Source organism: Macaca fascicularis, chromosome 20, assembly GCF_037993035.2.
Source record: "Macaca fascicularis isolate 582-1 chromosome 20, T2T-MFA8v1.1".
NCBI lineage: Eukaryota > Metazoa > Chordata > Mammalia > Primates > Cercopithecidae > Macaca > Macaca fascicularis.
Window position 1 is genome coordinate 48,897,944 of NC_088394.1, and position 15,763 is coordinate 48,913,706.

The 15,763-nt window shown below is 40.1% G+C and overlaps 1 pseudogene; it reads left to right on the plus strand.

The window, feature by feature from the left end:
• The first annotated feature begins 3,972 nt into the window (after positions 1-3,972).
• LOC102143379 (prohibitin 1 pseudogene) lies at positions 3,973-4,858 on the plus strand (annotated as a pseudogene).
• Positions 4,859-15,763: the final 10,905 nt, after the last annotated feature.

Genomic DNA, 15,763 nt, shown 5'->3' on the forward strand with positions numbered 1-15,763 from the left:
AATGGTAATATACTTCTTCTTATACATTAGAAGTGATAGTTATCTCAAGTTTTTCTTTTATTTAACATTCACAAAGACTCTGGGAGATAATCATAATTACCCTCATTTTCCACATAAGGAAAATGAGGCACAAGTTGGTTAAACAAACACCCAAGAGCTCAGAGTTAGAATGTGGCCCTTCTAGGATTCAAACCCAGGACTGTCTGATTACAAAGATATGCTTTTTGAGCCCTATGTTTTAGAACACAGTAGGATAGTTTGAGGATGAACCTTGAATTCCAGTTTTTTCAGATTTTCTATTGTGCTGGATATGGCAAAGATTGCCACCTGTTCACCAGTATGTTTCCTTTTCTTCCTGGGCACACAGCTAGACTACATTTCCCAACATCCTTAGCAATCAAGTGTTGCCATGTGACTGATTTCTAGCCCATGCAACATGAGGGGAAGTGATGCATTTTGCTTCCAGGCTTGACCTCTAGATTCCCTCCACACTTGTTTCTCCTTGCTCCTTCCCTTTCTCTGCTAAATACAGAAGAGTATGACCAGGTTTTGGAGCAAGGGTCAGAAAACCATGTCCCATGACCCAAATTCAACCTGCCACGTCTTTTTGTAAGTGATGTTTTACTGGAACAAAGCTAAGCCATTAATTTACGTGTTGTCAATGACTGCTTTTATGGTACAATGGCAGCATTGAATACAGGTGACAGAGACATTATAACTTGCAAAACCTACAGTAATTATGATCTGGTACTTTCCACTGTAAAAAAAAAAAAATGTAACTTCAGCTCTAGGGAATGGCAGAGCCACAAGATGGAAGGATCCTGGGTCCCTGAATAAACCTGCCAACATGAAGCAGTTACTAAGTAATAAATAAATTCCCATGATGAGTCATTACATTCCTGGGTCTCTTTATGAGAGCAGCTGTCCTACCATAACTTATTTGCAGGACATTCTAGTTACAGAAATAATTACTTCCTTCCACATTCAATAGGAATCACCTCTTTGGTTTCCCAAAATGATCCAAATTTCTTCTCCACATCATGCAATTCCTATTTCTCACCACCACACTCAGTAATACAGCCACTTTCCCCCTTTCTGAGAGCATAACACACAATCATCTCCATTGCACCCAGGAGAGACCTGCTAGCGTCAACCTTCTATCTGGTATCCCAACTTATTGGTAATTTTTTGGTTTGTTTGACTTTTTTTTTTTAATTTGGGGTTTCAAAATTCCAAAGAGAAACAGAATTGCAGCACTTATCCAATAATTCTGTCTGTACTGAGAAATAGGATTCTGGCAAGCATAGAAAAAAATATATTTTTATTAGTATGTCCAAATCTAGAATGTAATAAAACAGACCTTTCAGAAGAGGAGGGAAAAAAATTCCTTAGCAAAGGGAAGGAAAGCCAAGAGCAGATTACTTACTGCTACAGAATCCAATATTGCAAAGCCCTTTTTTGCTTTTCTATGACACATTTTTAATGTCTCTGTGAGCTCAGTGTGCTGTGGCTATCAATCAAAGGAAACTACTGACATTGTGAAACTGCTTTTAAGATATACAGAGTTTTCAAAGCCAAAGTTGTCTGAAGAATAAAAATCTTCAGATATTGTATATTTTCAAAAATATCTATTTGCACACCAAGCTGAGTAATGACCAGCTGTCTTTACTCTGTAACTGCTTGACAGAATGCATGAATATTGTTTTGTAGAAGACATTAAACATGGGAAACAAAAACTTTGTATGAGGATTGCCAGTTCTGCTATGGTCAATGCTATGGCCTGAATGTTTGTGCTCCCCCAAAATGTATATGTTGAAATCCTGACCACCAAGGTGATGGCATGAAAAGATGGGGTCCCTGGGAGGTAATTAGGTCATGAGGTCAGATACCTCATCTATGGGATTAGTGCCATCTATGGCACTAATCTGAGAGCTCATTCCCCGCTTCTGCCTGGTAAAGACACAGAGAGATGTTGGTCATCTGCAACCCAAAAGAAAGTTCTCACCAGAAATGACCGTGCTGACATCCCGACCTTGGATTTCCAAGCTTTAGAACTGTGAGAAATACGTTTCTATTGTTTATAAATCGCCCGGTTTATGGTGATTTGTTATAGCAGCCGATGTGGACTAAGAAAGTCGGTCTTGGCCGGGCGCGGTGGCTCACGCCTGTAATCCCAGCACTTTGGGAGGCCGAGGAGGGTGGATCACGAGGTCAGGCGATCGAGACCATCCTGGCTAACACGGTGAAACCCCATCTCTACTGAAAATCCAAAAAATTAGCCGGGCGGGCGCCTGTAGTCCCAGCTACTCGGGAGACTGAGGCAGGAAAATGTCGTGAACCCGGAAGGCAGAGCTTGCAGTGAGCCGAGATCGTGCCATTGCTCCCCAGCCTGGGCGACAGAGTCAGACTCCGTCTCAAAGAAAAAAAAAAAAGAAAGAAAGAAAGTCGGTCTTTCCATCTGTGGGAAGCCGAATCCATATTGATGCTGAGGCACTGAGAGTGTACAAATCAGAATCAAATTAATTTGGGAGTAGACAGCGTCCTCCAAATTTTACTTGGATGCTCAGGAAATGTTGATGTTTGTCAGGAATATATGGATGTAACTCCATATGTGGATATGAAGCCAAGTCTGCTGATATGGACCAGAGCCTGTGGGAATTTGCATTCCCTTCTTGGTGTTCCAGGAAGACCACCTAGAAAAAAATATATTCTGATCATCAAGGGTTACCATCAATATTAATCATTCTTTCATTCAATAAATGTTGAGTTACTACTATATGCCAACCATCATTCTATACACTGGGAGCATGATGGTGAATTAAGCAGAATAAATTCCATTCTTCACATGGATCACATTCCAGTCGGAAAATATAGAAAATAAATAAATAAATAAATAAAAGATACTGAAACAGAGTAATATTATACAGACCACAGTTTCTGACGACAATACAATAAAATTCAATAATGAAAAGAAAACCAGAGAAACTTTATCTGTTTGGAAATTTTGAATGTACAAATATTATAAATTCATGGATCCAGGAAGAAACTGCAAAGGAAAGTAGAAAACATTTAAAACTGATTGCCAATGAAAAACACTACTTATCAGGACCCGCAGAGTGGGATTAAAGCAAATATATATATATATAGTATAAAATTTAATGAGCTAAGCATCCAACATACCCCAAAATGATATTAGGAATAAAAAGGAAGCCATAAATGCAGACATAGCAACATTAGACATTAATAAGAGTATACTATAAAAATTAGGCCAATAAATTTGAAGATTTAGATGAAATGCGTTGGGCATGATGGCTCACACCTGGAATCCCAACACTTTGGGAAGTCAAGACAGGAGCATGGCTTAAAGCCAGGAGTTTGAGACCACCCTGAGCAACACAGCGAGACTTTATCTCTACAAAAACTTTAAATATTAGCCAGTTACAGTGGTGCACACCTGTAGTCTCAGCTATTCAGGAGGCTGAGGCAGGAGAATCACTTGAGCCCAAGAGTTAGAGGCTGCAGTGAGCCATGATTGCACCATTGCACTATAGCCTGAGCAAGACAGTGAGATCCTGTCTCTAAAAAAGAAAAAAAGAAAAGAAAAATTAAATGGACAAACTGCTAGAAAAATATAACTTGCCAAAAGCAAGTCAAGAAGAAAAAAATTAAATCAAGTAGATTAATGACATTAAAGAAATTGAATAAGTAGCTAAAATATACCCACAGAAAGAAAAATGTTAGATGGTCTTGCAGATGAATGCTACCCAGCCTTCAGAAACATGTCATACCTTTCTTCCGTAAATTTTAGGGAATGCAATAATGGTAACAGTAGCTAAAACTAAAAGGTTGGTTGCTGTGTTATGAACACTATTCTAATTGCTTTATTTATTTTAACTGTTTTAATCCTCAAAACATACTTTTGATGTTGGTATTGTCATTTTCCTCATTTTCAAATTAAGAAACTGAGGGGTGGAAATTCATGTGGAGGTCAGAGTGGAAGCAGGTGTGAGAGGGTCCCGCAGAAGAAAACATGGCTGCCAAAGTGTTTGAGTCCATCAGCAAGTTTGACCTGGCCTTAGCTGTTGCAGGAGGCCTGGTGAAAGAAACTCGGCCTCATATAATGTGGATGCTGGGCACAGAACTGTCATCTCTGACCGATTCCGTGGAGGACAGGACATTGTGGTAGGGGAAGGGACTCACTTTCTCATTCCATGGGTACAGAAACCAATTATCTTTGACTGCCCTTCTCGACCACGTAATGTGCCAGTCATCACTGGCAGCAAAGATTTACAGAACGTCAACATCACACTGCGCATCCTCTTCCGGCCTGTCGCTAGCCAGCTTCCTCGCATCTTCACCAGCATCGGAGAGGACTGTGATGAGCGGGGGCTGCCATCCATCACGACCAAGATCCTCAAGTCCGTGGTGGCTCGCTTTGATGCTGGAGAACTAATCACCCAGAGAGAGCTGGTCTCCAGGCAGGTGAGCAACGACCTTACTTACAGAGCAAGCAGCTACCTCTGGGCTCATCCTGGACGACGTGTCCTTGACACATCTGACCTTCGGGAAGGAGTTCACAGAAGCGGTGGAAGCCAAACAGGTGGCTCAGCAGGAAGCAGAGAGGGCCAGATTTGTGGTGGAAAAGGCTGAGCAGCAGAAAAAGGTGGCCATCATCTCTGCTGAGGGCTACTCCGAGGCAGCTGAGCTGATTGCCAACTCACTGGCCACCGCAAGGGACGGCCTGATAGAGCTCCGCAAGTTGGAAACTGCGGAGGTCCTCGCATACCAGTTCTTACGCTCTCAGAACATCACCCATCTGCCGGCGGGGCAGTCCGTGCTCCTCCAGCGGCCCCAGTGAGGGCCCACTCTGCCTGCACCTCCGTGGGCTGACTGCTCCAATGACTTTTTTTTTTTTTTTTTGAGATGGAGACTGGCTCTGTTGCCCAGGCTGGAGTGCAGTGGCGCGATCTCGGCTCACTGCAAGTTCCGCCTCCCGGGTTCACGCCATTCTCCTGCCTCAGCTTCCTGAGTAGCTGGGACCACAGGCACCTGCCACCACACCCGGCTGATTTTTTGGATTTTTAGTAGAGACGGGGTTTCACCATGTTAGCCAGGACGGTCTCGATCGCCTGACCTCTTGATCCGCCCACATCGGCCTCCCAAAGTGCTGGGATTACAGGCGAGAGCCACCGCGCCCAGCCAGCTCCGGTGACTCTTAACACCCCCTTCCTTCTGCCCCCACGCCAGAAATCACTGTGAAATTCCATGACTGGCTTAAAGTGAAGAAAATAAAAGTAAAATCACTTCAGATCGCTTATTAGTCTATCAAATGAAACTAATTCTTCTCACATCCATCTACTTTTTATCCACCTACCTACCAAAAATTGCCAAGTGCCTATGCAAACTGGCTTTAGGTCCCAATTTGGGGCCTGCTGGAGCTCTGACCTGGGCACCAGCATTTGGCAGCACGCAGGCGGGGCAGTGTGTGATGGACTGGGGAGCACAGGTGTCCGCCTGGGTCCACGTCTGGCCTCCGTCCTGTCGCTGATGGAAGATTTGCAGGTGAGGGCACATGCCGCTCAAATGAGAAGGCAGGCCTCCATCTTCCCCGTGGTTCCTTCGCAGATGCCACTGAAGAGAGGTGCCCAAGAGGGGCAGAGAAGAAGTGGTCTGTCTCTTACCATAAGGCTGATTCTCTTTAACTGTGCAACCAGCAGAAGCAGGTGTGTGTGAACTGGGCACAGATTGCAGAATCTAGCCCTGTTGAGGTGGGTGAGCCTGATTGTTGCCCCCTAGGGTCCTAAAACTTGGATGGACTTGGATAGTGAGAGAGGAGGCCTGGATCCAGATGTGAGTCCTATCAAAGACTTCCTCTCTATCCCCCACCTTGGTCCCTCTCAAATACCCAGTGGAATTCCAACTTGAAGGATTGCATTCTGCTGGGGCTGAATGTGCCTGCCAAAGACGTGTCCCCACTGAAGGCTCCCTGGTTCACAGACTACCCATCTCAAGGGCTCTGTGCCTGTGCTGGGAAGGAAACAACCATGGGAAGGAAACAAATGTGTATAAACTGCTGTCAATAAATGACACCCAGACCTTCTGGCTCAAAAAAAAAAAAAAAGGAAAAACAAGGAAACTGAGGCAAAAAAGATTAGGTTTAGTTGCTATAAGTAGCTAAAATAAAAAAGAAAAAGGGAAAAAGCATCATTTTGCAAGACTAGCAGGTAGAACTCTGACATGAAAACCAGACAAAGACAATACAAGAAAAGAAAAGTATAGCTTAAACTCACTTACAAAAGTATTAACATTCGTTTTTTGTTTTTTGTTTTGTTTTTTTGTTTTTTGTTTGTTTGTTTGTTTGTTTGTTTTTTTGAGACAGTCTCACTCTGTCGCCCAGACTGGAGTGCAGTGACATGATCTTCACTCACTGCAACCTCTGTCTCCCAGGTTCAAGAGAATTTTGTGCCTCAGCCGCCTAAGTAACTGGACTACAGACACATGCTACCACACCTGGCTAATTTTTGTATTTTTAGTAGAGATGGGGTTCACCATATTGGCCAGGCTGGTCTCAAACTCCTAGCCTCAAGTGATCTGCCTGCCTCAGCCTCCCAAAGGGCTGAGATTGCAGGCATGAGCCACCACATCTGCCCACAAAAATTCTAAATAAGACATTAAACCAAATCCAGAATTGCATAAAACATTTATTCACATTATGATCAAATAGGATTTATCCCAAGAATGCGACTTTGGTTTAACATTTTAAAAATCTGCTAGCATAATCCATCACATTAACAGACCAAAATATATGATAATCTCAATAAATGCAGAAAGGAAAGAACTTTTAGCAAACTTGAAATATTAAATAGAAAGAAAACTTCCTTAAATTCTAAGACATCTGTCAAAACCCTACAGTGAACATTACATCTAAGGCTAAAACATAATACACATGATACACATGTGGTCTCCTTAAAAGAAGCAACAAAGGTGGCCGTTACCCCCTTACACTTAGCATTCTACTGAAAGTCCTAGCCAGCATAATATAAAAGGGAAAAAATATTTTTTAAATATAAGGAACAAGAGAATAGGAAGACAAGCCACACACTGTGACAAAATATTTGCAAAAGCTATATCTGATATTTAAAAACTGCTATGCAAAACATGCAAAGAGCTCTTGAAATTCAACATTAAGTAAATGAACTACCAATTAAAAAATGGCAAAAGAGCTGTACAGACACTTCACCAAAGAAGATATACAGATGGCAAGTAAGCATATGAAGAGATGCTCCACATCATATGTCATTAGGGCAATGCAAATTAAAAGAACAATGCAATGCCACTATACACCTATTAGAATGGTCAAAATCTAAAAGACTGACAACACCAAACACTGGCCAGGATGTGAAGCAACAGGAACTCTCATTCACTGCTGGTGGGAATGCACGATGATGCCACCACTTTAAAAGACAGTTTGGCAATGTTTTATAAAACTAAATATGCTAGGCCGGGCGCGTTAGCTCAAGCCTGTAATCTCAGTACTTTGGGAGGCCGAGGCGGGTGGATCACGAAGTCAGGAGATCGAGACCATCCTGGCTAACATGGTGAAACCCCGTCTCTACTAAAAATACAAAAAACTAGCCGGGCGTGGTGGTGGGCGCCTGTAGTCCCAGCTACTCGGAGGCTGAGGCAGGAGAATGGCGTAAACCCGGGAGGCGGAGCTTGCAGTGAGCCGAGATCTCGCCACTGCACTCCAGCCTGGGTGACACAGCGAGACTCCGTCTCAAAAAAAAAAAAAAAAAAAAAAAACTAAATATGCTATTACTATATGATCTACCAATTACACTCACTGGTATTTACACAAATGAGTTGAAAATTTAAGTCCACACAAAAATCCACACATAGATGTTAATGGCATCTTTATTCATAGTTGCCAAAACTTAGAAGCAACCAAAATGTCCTTCAGTCAGTGAATGAATAAACTAGATAAAGGAATATTATTCTATGCTCAGAAGAAATGAGCTATCAAGCCACAAAAAGACATAGAAAAACCTTGAATTATATTTCTAAGTCAAAGAAGTCAACGTAAAAAGCCACACACTATGATTCCAACTATATAAAAGGCATAACTATGAAGACAGTAGAAAGATCAGTTGTTGCCAGGGGTTAGGGAGGAGGGAGGGATGAATAGGCAGAGCACAGAGGATTTTTAGGGCAGTGAAACTATTCAATATGATACTATAATGGTGGATACATGTCATTAATCATATGTCTAAACCCATGTAGTGTCCACCACCAAGCTGAACAGTAATGTAAACTATATAGACTATGGGTGATAATGATGTGTCAGTGTAAGTCCAGAGATTGTAAGAAATGTACCCCTCTGGTGGAAGGTGTTGATTAGTGAGTGATATGGTTTGGCTGTGTCCCCACCCAAATCTCATCTTGAATTGTAGTTCCCATAATCCTCACATGTGGGAGGGACCTAGTGGGAGGTAATTTAATCATATGGGCAGTTATCTTAATGCTGTTCTTGTGATAGTGAGTGAGTTCTCACAAGGTCTGTTGGTTTTATAGGGGGCTTTCCTGCTTTTTGCTCAGCATTTCTCCTTGCTGCTGCCATGTGAAGAAGGATGTGTTTGCTTCCCCTTCTGCCATGATTGTAAGTTTCCTGAGGCCTCCCCAGCCATGCTGAACTTTGAGTCAATTAAACCTGTTTCTTTTATAGATTACCCAGTCTTGGGTATGCCTTTATTAGCAGTGTGAGAACAGACTAATACAGTGAGGGAGGCTGTGTAGGGGAGGGGGAGAGGGGAAGTGTGGGAATTCCAGACTTTCCACTTGGCTTTTCTGTGCACCTAAAACTTCTCTAAAAAATAAGATTCATTTAAAAAAATATATATATATGTATGTATGTATATGAGATTAACAAACAAACTCATTTTTCATAGACAATATGATTATCAAGGTAAAAAAAAATCCCAAGAGAATACACAAATTATTGAACCTTTAAGAAATTTCAATAAAAATATTTGATACAGGTCAATATTCAAACATAAATACCATTCCTATTATAAGATACAAGAAATCCATATAACCAATAAGTGATTAACATCAAGACTATAGACCAGGTGTGGTGGCTCACACCTGTAATCCCAACACTTTGGGAGGCCGAGGCAGGTGGATCACTTGAGGTCAGGAGTTTGAGACCAGCCTGGCCAACATGGTGGAACCCCATCTCTACTAAAAATACAAAAATTAGCTGGGTGTGGTGGCAGGTGCCTGTAATCCTAGCTACTCAGGAGGCTGAGGCATGAGAATCGCTTGAACCCGGGAGGCTGGGGTTGCAGTGAGCCAAGATCGTGCCACTGGCACTCCAGCCTGGATGACAGAGTGAGACTCAGTCTCAAAAATAAACAAAAAGAAGACTATATATTGATGCCAATAAATCAATAAGAATATAACCCAATAGAAATCGTCACAGTATATGAATAGGCAATTCAGAAAGAAACTTAAATGACTAAGTCTCATTATTAATCAGGCAAATGAAAATTAAAAGTAAAATGAAATATTTTCACATGCATCAGAATGAAAAAAATCTAATATCAAATATTGGCAAGGATATGGGAACTAGAAAATCTCAGGCAGGGAGATTGACAGATTTTTGAAAGTAATAATTGGTGAAAACCGGAAATTTTGCATCGAGGTGTTAACCTTAGAGAAACTCTTGCACAGGTGCAAGGATATAGTTTATAGTATATACTACAATTATTGCCTGACATATCAATCTTCTCTACATCATGATATGAAATGGATAACCCAGGCTTTCCTTGCCTTCCAAGAAAATGTTCCGTGTTTCAGTTGCTTCAATTAGTTGTTTTTCTTATAGTAGGATTAAATCTGTCCAAAATTGATGCCCGGGTTCTTTCTGCCTTCTCTCTTCCATAGGCCTTCTCTCTTCCATAGGCCTTCTCCCTTTTCTGAGGGCTATTATTTTAAATTATCTAATACAAGCAACCAATACTGTGATGTTTATGCTAATTTTATAAGCCTTTGCATCTGCCTAGGCCCTACCAGGTCCTATTCCTAACATTGTACTGTTTTGTATCTGCAAGGTGTATTCATGTGCATACGGATAGAGGTTGTATTCAGAACAGGGGCTTTCAACCCAGACTGCACATTAGAGTATAAGTAGAGAGTTATAGTTGTTGTTGTTGTTGTTTACGTAACACTGGTTTTCAGGCCCCAGTACCAAGATTTTGATCTAGGTGGTCTAATTGGGATACTCTGGAGCTATGGTATTTATATTTTTTTAAACTACCCAGGTGCTTTTAGTGCTCACCAGAGTTTAAAAACCACTTCCCTGGACTGCAAGGCCTCAGATGCAGATACAAAACAGTACAATGTTAGGAACAGGACCTGGGAGGACCTAGGCAGATGCAAAGGCTTATAAAATAGTGTGTCTTTTCCTTTGCAATAGGCAGCCTTGCCATCTGGCTTAGCAGAGAGTAAGCATAGCCACATGTTACCAAACATGAATTTAATGCTTTTCAAAGAACTGGTATATATTTAACAGGAAAATAGTACCGAACAATATTTAACCTTTGATCTAAAAATTCCTTTGAAGGATTTCTCAAATCATCAGCTTTGGGATATTAAAAAAATCAGAGGTTATTAACAAAGACCAGTTCTAGTGTTTTCATGTCTACTGGATTTAAGAAATCCTAAAACCTGAGAGTGATTAGGATAGCCACTAACAAACTTCATTTATAAAGTACTGAAATCCTACTTAGGAAAAGCACAGATGTGCTTCTGGGAAGTTGTGTCCACTTGGGAAAAGCCCATCTTCGTATTCTGCAAAGGAACATGAAGGTGTTTATGTTGAAATGACACCAACATTTATTTACTGAGATAGAACAATCTTAATGATACTTTAAGTTTTTTTTTAAAAAAAAAAAAACACATTGCAATTACATGTGCACTATGATCTCATTTTTAAGAATATTTTATTGATGTTTGGATATTCATCAAAAGTAAGTAGTAGTTATTTTTTATTTTTTCCTACAATAAGCAAACATGTGTTACTTATATTTTAAAAGATAATTTTCAAAAACAGGTAAATCATAACTGTCATATAGATATAGAAATGAACCTGTGTTAAAGAGTTTATTTGACTCATACTGAGGGAAGTAGAGAGCTGTTATATTGAAAGAAAAGGTAAAAAAAATGGCACAAATATATGGAGAAAATAAATGTTGAAAAAAATGAACAGATGGAGGAAAAACTGATTTTTCCACAAGGGCAGAAAAAAAACAACCAAACCTACTAGATAGAACAGAATTTGCGTGTGCATCATTACCTACAACTTACAGAATTAGAAAATAGAGCTAAGACAATAAAAGGTTAAAAATCACATAATGGCATATTTTTGTATGTGTAATAAATTATTTTTAAGAAAACAGTCACAAAAACAAGGGCTTCAGGACAGCCTTAGATCCATGTTTCAAGGCTACCACTTTCTAGTGGGCGAGTTCCTAAATTTTTCTTTGGTGTTGCCTCAGTTTCCTGATCTGTAAAATAGGCTAATAATCCCTACCACACAATCTTCCCCTGAGGATTCAATGTAAAGAGCTTACTGAGCTGGCACACTGTGAGCACTCAATACGCTGATGGTATAATCTAGTGAAGTACAATGCCTGGCACATAATGACTGCTCCATCAAAATTGAATGGATGAATGAAGGAATGAAAATATGGATTCAGCTACTGCTTCCATGATGGCACTGGAAGGCTTCGGTGTTGTCACCAGCATGGTACCAGTCTCACCATTGCTTGGGTCCCAGACTGCACCACAGCCCCTCAGAAGACCTGGGTCCCCAGATTACCTTTAGTGCCAGAGGTCTGACTGCAGGCAGCTCCCCAGCAGTGGAAGAATGGAACCTCCATATTAATTCTTTCTGGGAAACTTTGCTAATTTGTAGCAGCTGGACAGTACTCCTCATTAAGTATTCCTTTGTCAGCATACACATCACATCATTTTACTACAGCGGCAGAAACTCAGCTTCAAATTCAATACAGAAAAAAACACCTGGATCTCAGTCTTTCAATGGCTTTAAGGCGACCAGAAGTGCCTGCTTCTGAGTAGACCTCTGGGCAAGATGCTCCTGCCCTTTGGGACGTACAACTGGGCTTTCAGCTATGATGATGCCCTCGAGGATTTTACACCTAGGACTCGTCCTCCATCAGACATAGGCAGCATCCTCTGGAAGTCAGTGATTCTAGATAACAAGTATCAGCACCTTACCAAGGTAGATGACCCACCCGTGACACTATCACTGGCCATTGACAGTACAGACAATGTCCTGCTGGTGAAAACTAAATCTACTACCCATTCATCAGAAATTATTTGATCACAAAACAGACCCAGAAGAGCACTTAACATTTTGAGCAACAGGCAGGGCTAAGAGATCTTGGCTACATACCCTCCAAAAGGCTAACCCTCAAGAAAACCAAGCACCTTTGAGTGACAGAAGCACTCCATGAACTAAAGCTACAGAGTGGGGAGATAACAAAAGAAGAGAAGCTCAGTGTATCAGCCCAGTCCATCCAAGCAGCGCTCCCCACTCATCCCCTAAGCAGAAGCCTAAAGGTCAGTCCACTGTGGTTCTTTCACATCTTTACCTGGCCCAAATCCAGCACCATGTATTCTGAAAGTGGAGGTAAGGAAAGAAACTGATCATATAAATGGAGCCTCCTTGGACCAATATCCCCAGAAGTATGATCTGGGAGGTTTTGCCAGCCAGAGATACAGTGGAACCCGGAAGCCCTCCCCCTCCTCCTGCCCAGTAGAACTGATCTATGACCAGATCACCTAAATAGCTGAAGATTAAGAAACCTTCAAGCCACCCAAGATAAACATCTCAGTGATGGAAGGGAAGAAATAACCACCAAGGACCCATAACCTCAAACCTTATGACTTGAGTATACTCACATCCACTGCTTTCTAGAACTCTTTCTATTCAAGTAGCTCTGGATAGAGGGTATCTTGTATTCCACTCCCTTTTACCCTGGATCTGACATAGAAAAGTTATATTTTTTTCTTAAAACCTCTTAAACTGAGGCTAGAGCTGGAGACATCACTACTTTTTTATAAACAGTACAAAACTTGTCCTGATTGTGTGGAAGAATCATTTAAAGACAAATGCATAAAAATAACTATAAATATGTTAATGGGTACACAATATTTAAAGGTATAATTTGTGACATTAATGGCATAAAAGGGTAGTAGAGTTATAAAGGAATAGAGTGCCTGTATGTGATTTAAGTTAAATTAGTAGCAATATAAGGTAGATTATCATAACTTCAGAATGTTATATAAGACATACAGAAAACAAATAGCAAAATGGCAAAAGTAAGTGTTTCCCTATCAGTAATTACTTCAAATGTAAATGAATTAAACTCCCCAGTCAAAAGACATAGAATGGAAGAAGTGGGGGAGAGGTGGGAAGTAGGATCTAACTATATGCTATCTGTAAGAGATGCACTAAGGACAAAGATAGGTTGAAAGTGAAAGGCTGGAAAAAGATATTCTGTAAAAATGGAGGTCAAAAGAGAGCAGGAGTAGCTATACCGATATCAGACAAAATATACTTTGAGTAAAAGCTGTTACAAGTGACAAATAAGAACTTTATATAATAATAAAATTGTCAATTCACAAGGGAGATACAACAATAAAAAACATATATGCACCAAACACCAGTGCTTCAAAATATATGAAGGAAACATTGAGAGAATTGAAGAGAGAAATAGAGAGCTCTACAATAATAGTAACAGATTTTAACACCCCACTTGCAAAAATGAATAAAACAACCAGACAGAAGATCAACAAGTAAATGAAAGACTGAAACAACACTTTCGACCAAGTGGACCTAATAGACATGTAGAGATCACTCCACCTAACAACAGCTGAATACACACTTTTTAAAATAAACATGGATCATTCTTCAGAATACCCCATATAATAGGCTGCAACACTAGTCTTAATAAACTTCCAAAGATTGAAATTATACAAAGAATCTTCTGATCACAACAAAATGAAACTAGAAACCAACAGCAGAAGGAAAACTAGAAAAGTCACAAATATGTGGAAATTAAACAATATACTCTTAAACAACCAATGAGTTAAAAAATAAAAAGAGAAATTAGAAAATACCTAAGATGAATGAAAATGAAAACAGAGCATAACAAAATTTATGGGATGCAGTGAGGGCAGTGCTATGAGGGTAAGTTACAGTTGTAAACACATTTTTTAAAAGAATAATCTTAAATTAACAACCTAGGCTGAGTGCAGTGGCTCACATCTGTAATCCCAGCACTCTCGGAGGCCAAGGTGGAAGGATCACATGAGGTCAGTAGTTTGATACCAGCCTGGGAAACATAGTGAGACCGTATCTCTACAAAAAATAAAAATAAAAAATTAGGTAGGCATGGTGGCATGCACTTGCAGTCCTAGCTACTCATGTGACTGAGAAAGAGGATTGCTTGGACCAAGAAGTTCAAGGCTGCAGTGAGCTAGGATCGTGACACTGCACTCTAGCCTAGCAAGACCTTATTTCTAAATAAATAAATAAGCAAATGACCTAATTTACACTTTAAGAAACTAGAAAAAAAGGAAATAAAAAACATGAAGCTAGAAGAAAAGAAATAATAAAGGTTAAGCCAGACATGGTGGCTCACACCTGTAATCCCAGTACTTTGGGAGGCCAAAGCAGGCTGATTACCTGAGCTCAGAAGATCAAGACCAGCCTGGGCAACATGGCCAAACCCTGTCTCTACAAAAGAAAAGTTATCCAGGTGTCGTGCCACATGCCTGTAGTCCCAGCTAATTGTAGGGGTTGAGGCAGGAGCATTGCTTGAACTCAGGAGGTAGGGATTGAAGTGAGCCAAGATTGTGCCACTGCACTCCAACCTGGGTGACAAAGTGAGACCCTGCCTCAAAAAAAAAAGAAAGAAAGAAAGAATAAAGATTAGAACATAGATAAATAAGATAGAGAATAATAAAGCAATACATAAGTAAAATCAAAAATTAGTATTTTGAAAATATCAATAAAATTGACAAACCTGTAGATAAATTGACTAAGAAAAAAGAGAGAAGACTCAAATAAGCAAAATGAGATATGCAAGAGGGGCCATTACTACCTATCTTAGAGAAATAAAAAGGACTATAATAGTATTAAGAGCAATTTTACAACAAAAAACTGGATAACATAAATGAAATGGACAAATTTCTGGAACACACAACCTACCACGACTAAATCATGAAGAAATAGAAAATCTGGATACATCCATAATTAGTAAGGAAATTGCATCTTTAGTCAAAAACCTCCCAACAAAGGAAAGCCTAGTATCCAGAAGGTGTCTTCTGGTGAACTCTACCAAACATTTAAAAGAGAATTAACACTAATTCTGCTCAAACTCTTCCAAAAAAATGAGAGGGAGGAACACTCTAACTCAATCTAGGATGACAGCATTATCCTGATATAAAACCATACTCTACAAGAAAACTATAAAACACTATCACTTATAAATATTGATGTAGAAGTCTTCAATAAAATACTAGAAAGCCAAATTCAAGAGCATATTAAAAAGATTAAACACCATGACCAAGTGGTTAGGCAAGGATGTTTCAACATATGAAAATCAATCAGTATAATATACCACATTGAGAGAATGAAGAGAACCAAACATATAATTACCTCAGTTGATGTAGA